We start from the raw sequence: 8,366 nt of genomic DNA on the forward strand, positions 1-8,366 counted from the left end.
GAGTCTATAACCCATTTACTCACTGAAGTTAATGGCCTTAGTCAGCTAGGAGTCACGTGTCTCGACTGTTCAAAGCAGACACTGTAAGACATTGTAACAATGACTAAACTGTAGGCTACTACCATTTCTAACCACAGAGTTAGTTCAGTTTCAACCGAAGGCCAAAAAGCACATTTACCTTGCCCCCCCCCCCCCCCCCCCCCCTTCCCTTGTTTTCAAAGTGGTTCAGTCCAAAATCCCCCCTGATTGATCCCCCCCTTCTTCCCCAGTGGTTTGGTCCGAAAGGACTCCTGAGGCGCCAAAGGAAATGAGAGGTTGAGATTTCTCCCTCGATAAGTTCCAACCTGTCAGTATGTTTTTCTAACGGCACGTTACACTGCTGTCGAGCCCCAGCGATGTATTTCAGATTACTTCCATTTTAAGGCTGGAAGTACTTCAGTTTGCCATTCAGTTTGGTGTTTATGAGAGAAGAGTTAGATAAACGGTTTATGAAAATGCTCCTGCTTTTTTATTTCTGGAAAAGTATATGAGCTGATTCTATACAGGTGGAGTGTTTTGGCTGGTTTCGGTCAACATCAATTCCTGTCAAATATCTCAGATATAGAGTCATGTTCATGGGAGTCGTTTCCATGGCAGTGGCTTTACAGGGTTTTATTCTCCTGGAGAAGGGGGAAAAAAACATAGTCCTAGTTTGAGAAGAGGCCTGGTTGTCAGCACATTGGTCTCTAAGGGAAAACAGTATGATCTGTGAACAAGTTCACTGTGTGAGTCATGAGGAAGAGTAGTCAACTCACCATCTCACCTATCTTCATCTCCTTGACCTGATTGTGAAACTCATCAGCCTCTCTTTCTCTCTGTCTCCATTTCATTTATGGTTCTCATTCTCTCTCTCTGTCTTTTTCTTGCACCGCAAACCCTCTCCCTCTTTTTTTCTCTCCTCTGTGAGTCTCACTCCCTCTTTCCCTCATTCTCTATTTCTCTTCTTTCTATTTCTGTCTCTTCTCTTGCCTTGTCTTCTCGCTCTCATGCTCACTCGCTTGCTCTCTCTCTCTCCATCTCCATCTCTCTCTCTCTGTCTTTCTCTGTCGCTCTCTTTCTCTCTCTCTCTTTCTCTCCATCTGTCTCTCTCTCTCTTTCTCAGTCTGTCTCTCTCTCTGTCTCTCTCCCTCCCATGTGGTATTTAGAGGGATTATCTCGCCTCATGATGTACAATAGCCTTCAGCGTTGCCCTGACAACCTGGAGCCGGTGTGGTAACCAGGTTACCTGTTGAGTGAGTTCCCGTCTTCATCCCTGTGTCAATATTTCACCTGCAGCAGCTAGACCTTGGGGGTTGCGACACTGACCTACTTTTCCCCACGGCGGAGAAAGAGATAGCAGCTAGGGCCTGTTCTGATCTACCAGACAGGCCTTCTACTAGAACTGGTCAAGTTGTTTTCTTGCTCCCTCTATCAGGCTTAATGAGAGGATAGGTATTTTTTAATGTTCTGTTATTTAACCTTTATTTAACCAGGAAGTGCTCATTGAGATTTGTAATCTCTTTTTCAAGAGCGTCCTGGCCAAGATAGGCAGCACCAAGTCATTACACAATTACAGACATACAACATGAAAAACTACAAGTAATCTAGTAAAAACCATAGAATTCACAAGAGTATAACAAAATCATAAACATTGACAGGTCAGGGAATCAGTCTCAAAATCCTTCATCAGTGATTTAAAAACACCAATCGGGACAAGTTCTTCCAGTTGAAAAGTATTTTGTAAGGCGTTCCAAGACGATGGCGCAGAGTACATAAAAGCCCTTTTTACCAAATTCAGTTGGAACAGTTAGCAGGATAAAGTCCACCGAACAAAGAGAGTACCCACCACATTTCTGAACAATAAAAATTCCAAAATAAAATGGTAGTAAACCCAAAATGACTTTGTAAATAAAAGTATACCAGTGCCTGAGCCTACAAGTGACTAGAGAAGGCCAGACAACCCTGGTATACAAAGTGCAGTGGTGCGTAAGGGTTTTGCAGTTTAAAATAAATCTCAAAGTGCCATGGTAATGAGTGTCAATTGATCTCAAACACTGAGCGGAAGCATTCATAAATAAAATATCCCCATAGTCTAGTAAAGGCATAAATGTAGCTGATACTAGCCTCCTTCTGGCTTCAAAAGAAAAACAGGCCTTATTCCTAAAATAAAAACCCTAACTTTAGCTTCATTGTTTTTGTAAATTGTTGAATATGCAATTTAAAAGAGAGGCCATCATCAATTAAAATTCCAAGATATTTATATGAGGTTACAGTCAAAATCTCATTGCCCTGACAGGTAGTAATAGTAAACATTACACAACCAACACACAACACCATTCTGACCAGGCACTCCGAGAAATAACAAGGCTACACAGGAGCTCTCGTACTGCATCAATTCAGACGATTGAATTGGAAGATAGGAAGTTACTATCTACTGGATACAAATACACTCATTCTTTTCTCATCAGTTCAGGTTTGTGTTTAGTCAGGTTGCAAATACGTTGTACTTTATCTGTCATTAATGAAAAACAGGATAATACCTCAGGAGATAAAGCTGTTATCACCTTTCCCATGGATGGAATAGTGAAAATCTAATCTCAATATCGACAAACATATTACTATCTTGCCTCAAGTCATAGGCCTAGTTATCTAAAGATAACACGGCAACATCCAAATAGCAATAGTCTTGCACATGCCCAATACTACTGAATGTGAAGGACTTGAACTGGGGGTTTAGGGTACTAAGTCAATTCTGGCACTACCGCCTGTGTGTGCTCACTGGAAATACTATTCCATCCCATAAAACTGAGTGTGTTTGTACGCACCTCAACCACTGAGGTTCCTTTTCACATGACCAAATATTGTACATTCCTTCTGATGGTAAGCACACACACGCACACACACACACACACACACACACACACACACACACACACACACACACACACACACAGAGAGTTGAGTGCTCAAACATACACATGCTATCTGTGAAATGCCACTATATGACTGGTTTAAGGGCATTATGTATTTTATTATTTATTTACCCCTTTTTCTCCCCAAATTCGTGGTATCCAATTGGTAGTTACAGTCTTGTCTCATCGCTGCAACTCCCGTACGGACTCGGGAGAGGCGAAGGTCGAGAGCCGTGCGTCCCCTCGAAACATAACCCTGCTTCTTGACACAATGCCCACTTAACCCGGAAGCCAGTCGCACTAATGTGTCGGAGGAAACACTGTGCACCTGGCGGCCGTGTCAGCGTGCACTGCGCCCGGCCCGCCACAGGAGTCGCTAGTGCGCGATGGGACAAGGACATCCCTGCTGGCCAAACCCTCCCCTAACCCGGAAGATGCTGGGCCAGTTGTGTGCCGCTCCATGGGTCTCCCGGTCGCGGCCTGCTGCGACAGAGCCTGGACTCGAACCCAAGGGCATCATGTCTGAGTGGGATGTGTGATTCACCACAGGATCTGTGTTGTTCAGCCAGTGACCCGAGGAGCTTAATCTGAACCTATGTAACCTATGTAAACCCTGCAGTCTCTCTTTGTGTGTGTCTGCGTGTATGTGTCTGTGTGTATGTCTTTGTTATATTTGAGCGTACAAATATGTGTGTGCAGGAGTAGAGAACATAAGCCAGGGTGTCGGTGATAAATGACCGCCTGTGATGTCAGGGCCCAGTGTGTGTGTGTGTGTGTGTCATTAGGCTGACTCCTCCCCCAATCACCTGGGTGCCAGGTAGGGAACAAGAACAGATGGAAACATCTGCAGACACGCCCCCATCCCTCACACCTACACTATCCTGTCTCTCTAACGTCACAACAACTACCTTGACCCTAACCTCTCACCCATAGCCTTGCTGCACCCTTCCATGCCATTACTAGCCAGATACATCTGCCTGTACGTTATCCATTAGAAATAGAATTGGCTACATTGCCATATTCGTGGTGTATTTGTGTACTGTAGTTGTTTTACTTTCTACACCAGGTTTACAATTTGCTATGGAAATCAGGAGGGTGGCATGCATATCCCAAACATATGTTTACTGGCGCTTTTTCATTTTCTTTATCAGGGAACTAATCCAATTCCTTCACATGGTGATGTCATCCTCGTCTTTAATGTTACAAATCTACTTATCAATGTCCTCGGGACCACTGGGTTTCACCATCACTTGAAAGGGACATCTCTCTCGCCACCTATCTGTGGAGATTTCACAGTTGACAGCGGCCCTGTGCTCATGTACAATGAAATGTTTTCCCTGAGGCGCCCAGTGTTGTCAGAGCCAGCGATTGTTCTCAGCGTTTTATTTTGGTTAGTGCAGCTTCGGGGGAAGGAAGTTTGCAGCACGGAGCCAGCAGAGAAAGAGAGAGATTGGGAGACTTGGTTTGTGTCTGAGAGCTGCCTGAGCACAGAAGGACCCATCCTGTTTATTCACCGGGAGACACTGCATTCTCCGTCCACCGCTGCCCATGGGACCATCAAGATTAAGTGTTCCTGCAGTAGAACAAATGGCTGTTACAGAGAATTGCATGAATCATGCAATGTGGTGTTAATGTGTTATTTTAGTTCGAATGGGCACCCAGTCCCTAAATGGTTTGTGTGGCTAACACACACGCACGCACGCACACACACACACGCACAAACCCACACACACACTTTCCATTCGCGTCAGAGAGGCAGGCAGCATGTGGTATTTCAGAGGGTTCAAAGAAGTGGATTAACAGGAGACCCCATGCAGCTGTCACCACTATAAAAACACAAGGCCTGGTGCATCCCGGGTAAACACCGTCGTCTCTGGAATCTAGCCAGCCTGTCAGCCACCACCTCCAGAACCCCTCCAGACCCCAGACCTCCACCAGGGGCCCTGCCACCTGATAGGGGCCCACTCCACGTCACCTCAGTCCCCCTCGGTGCCACGTTGTCACCCCAAGGAACCTGCGTGGCGTTGTGACGTGCCGCAGGGGCGTGAGAGAGGTGAGAGAGTTCATCTGACTGAGAGAAAGAAAAAGAGGGGCAGCCAGGCAGAGCTGTACAACCTCAGAGGAATTCCTCCTCCTAGCCACAGGGCCACAGCTGATCACTGCACACAGCAATTTAGTCACCTCAAGATACACACACACACACACATTTTCTTTTCCCCCTTTCTTTTCTCAGCAGGCAGGAAACATGGACAAACATTGAGGAACAGCTTAAGACAACCAAGCTGTTGCCTAACTGGGAGAAAACATCATGAGGGCAGACACAGGGACAGCGAGGGAGAGATGAGAAATGAACATGTTTTGTTTTGATAATGGGAGAGAGATGAATGGGTTAAACTGCTGACTGCACTCTGAAAAGCTAGAATTCACCGTATAACGATAAAGGGAACGATGTAACACTGGGTGGCCGTATCATAATGGAGCTTGTTGTGTCAGTGAGAGGTGAGGTGCTCTGTTGAATAAAGAGGTGTTGAACATCATTTGACCGCATCGCTTCTCCATAAACACCAAGCACATGATCTACACCACCCTGACTGACGCAGAGCAAACATGGACCTGGGATACTGTGAAGAGCTCTCTCTCTCTCCCTCCCTCCCTCCCTCCCTCTGACTAAGCAGCCAGCACGGCTCAACGTTCAACCTCTCTCAATCGCCGTTCAGGCAAAAAAAATGAAAGGCTGCGCCAGCTATTGCCATGGCAACCCCATGTCAGGGTGGACGTCACTGCCAGGCCACCGCTCTCTGGCCCACTGTGTTTTAATTGATCATGAGACCATGGAAACACAGGAGGGGTCAGGCTGGAGGAACAGCAGGCCTTGGTGCATTCAGTAGCGGTGTGTGGGTAAAATCACTGAGGAAGCCAAGCCAGAAAACAAGCCATATTACAACCTGTGTGTGGTGATAATTGTGTTGTTTGCTCTATAACCTGTTAGTTCATATGCCTTAACGCCGTGATAATGTATACAGGCCTAAAGGCCGAGACAATAAGGAGACACAGTGGCAGAATAAAGTCAACCACACCTTTGTTTCATCACAGAACCGGAGAGCAACCTCTGTCCTGTGAAGTCCACAAAGCATATTGCGTGTAACAAACAGTTACATGACCTACAGCATGGTCAAGCGAGTATTTACAGACTACTTAGAGAGACTTACCCCAAGTCGCAACGAAAACAAGCTGCCTCCTATATTCCAGCACCATTTCAACTTCAACATTTTAACATCAAATCACCTATGCTTAGTCTAATACAGTAACAATTAAAAGACACCAAAACAATTTAGTCCAATCAACGTAAGCTAAGTATGATGTGGCTGTCCATGGTACTGATTTGTGTGTGCGTGTGTTCGTGCAAATAGAAAAAGCATGTAGACTCACACTACTTGTAGAGAAACGCCAATGCCGTTATCCTCTCTTTCATGTTGACGATCTATGACTCTGTCCTAGGCTACCAGGATAAAATTCGCTAGCCTAACCTGCTTTCATGGGCAATGTCTACACTTTCTACATCTAGGTACATATTGAACTTCCATCCTCTCAGTCCAGGGGCACAATGTATGAATTTATGGTTGGATCAGAATCACTGTTATAATCATTGGGGCAGTACAGAGAATTAAGTAAAACCACAAGTCCAAATCCCTTTCTCCATCCATGGCTAATTTAGGAAAGGTACAATTTTAGCTAGCTAGCCACCGGAGGACAGCAACACAACGAGATGTAACAATTCTAGTTGTTTCTGTCAATTATGTATTTCTCTTGATGCAATGTGATTGGAGTGAAGCCAAATCTGAGCTGGCTTCCTTATGACAATTTTTTTTGGGTGCTCCAGCTCACTCAGTTTAGCTCAACGCTGATTGGCTATTTTATGCTTTTTTTTATTAAGGGAAGCCAAATGCACACTGGCTTCTTTTGCATTCAACGCTATGGGCTGCAACAATGTCATACTATTTATGACCAGACAGCTAGGCTACCACTAGGCTACCCTCTAACCACTAGGCTACCCTACCCTGCCGCATATACTGAGATCATGTGACAGGTCATGTGACACCTAGATTGCACACAGGTGGACTTTATTTAACAAATTATGTGACTTCTGAAAGTAATTGGTTGCACCAGATCTTATTTAGGGGCCTCATAGCAAAGGGGGTGAATATATATGCACGCACCACTTTTCCGTTTTTAATTTTTTTAGAATTCCTTTAAGTATTTTTTTTTCATTTCACTTCACCAATATGTACTATTTTGTGTATGTCCATTACATGAAATCCAAATAAAAATACATTTAAATTACAGGTTGTAATGCAACAAAATAGGAAAAACGCCAAGGTGGATGAATTCTTTTGCAAAGCACTGTAGCGTGTAACAATGGTCTGCCCTCAGTTGCAACTCTCACTACCGAGTTCCAAACTGCCTCTGAAAGCAACGTCTCATCGGAAGCTTCATGAAATTGGTTTCCATGGTCGAGCATGGAATCACCAATGCCAAATGTCGGCTGGAGAGGTGTAAAGCTCGCCGCCATTGGACTCTGGAGCAGTGGAAACGTTTCTCTGAAGTGATTAATCACGCTTCACCATCTGGCAGTCCAACAGACGAATCTGGGTTTTGTAGGGAAATATGTAATGATTTGGAAATGTCTCTGGGAATGAGGTTAGGGGGGTAGTTAGGGACACCGATTATAAAATAGATTTAGTTTGTGTTATAAACTCATTAGACTTTTAGTCTCCTGGTCTCTTACACACAGACTCCCTGCACTGCTCCCAAAGAGGATAGACAATAACATGCAACAGAGTCATATTATATATATAATCAGCAGACATACTGTTAATCTCCTGTAGAGTGCCTTGTTGCCAACCTGAATGTAGATTTTAAAGGGGCCATCTAAAAGTAACAACTAGCCCACTGTCAATATAGAGTCAGATTAAGATGAATACTTTATGAAATAAATAATGCAAATACTGAGCTATACTGTTGTCACGACTTCCGCCGAAGTCGGGTCCTCTCCTCGTTTGGGTGGCGATCGGCAGTCGGCGTCGCCGGTCTTCTAGCCATCGTCGATCCACTTTTCATTTTCCATTTGTTTTGTCTTGTTTTTCCACACACCAGGTTTCAATTCCTCATTTACTTGTTGTGTATTTAACCCTCTGTTATTTGTTTGGGATTGTTTATTGTGGTACTTGTGCACGTTCCCCGTGAGCGCACGACGGGTTATTTTTGTGCCCATTTATCTTGTTGTTCTGGATGCCGTTGGTTTTGCTTAATAAATCTTTGGTTATTACTCAGTTCTGCTCTCCTGTGCCTGACTTCTCTGCCGCTAATTACGCACCCAACTACAACTGTATGCAAAATAAAACGGATATTGTATTATTCTATACTAATACTATTGCT

This window comes from Oncorhynchus clarkii, chromosome 1, assembly GCF_045791955.1.
Source record: "Oncorhynchus clarkii lewisi isolate Uvic-CL-2024 chromosome 1, UVic_Ocla_1.0, whole genome shotgun sequence".
Classification (NCBI taxonomy): domain Eukaryota; kingdom Metazoa; phylum Chordata; class Actinopteri; order Salmoniformes; family Salmonidae; genus Oncorhynchus; species Oncorhynchus clarkii.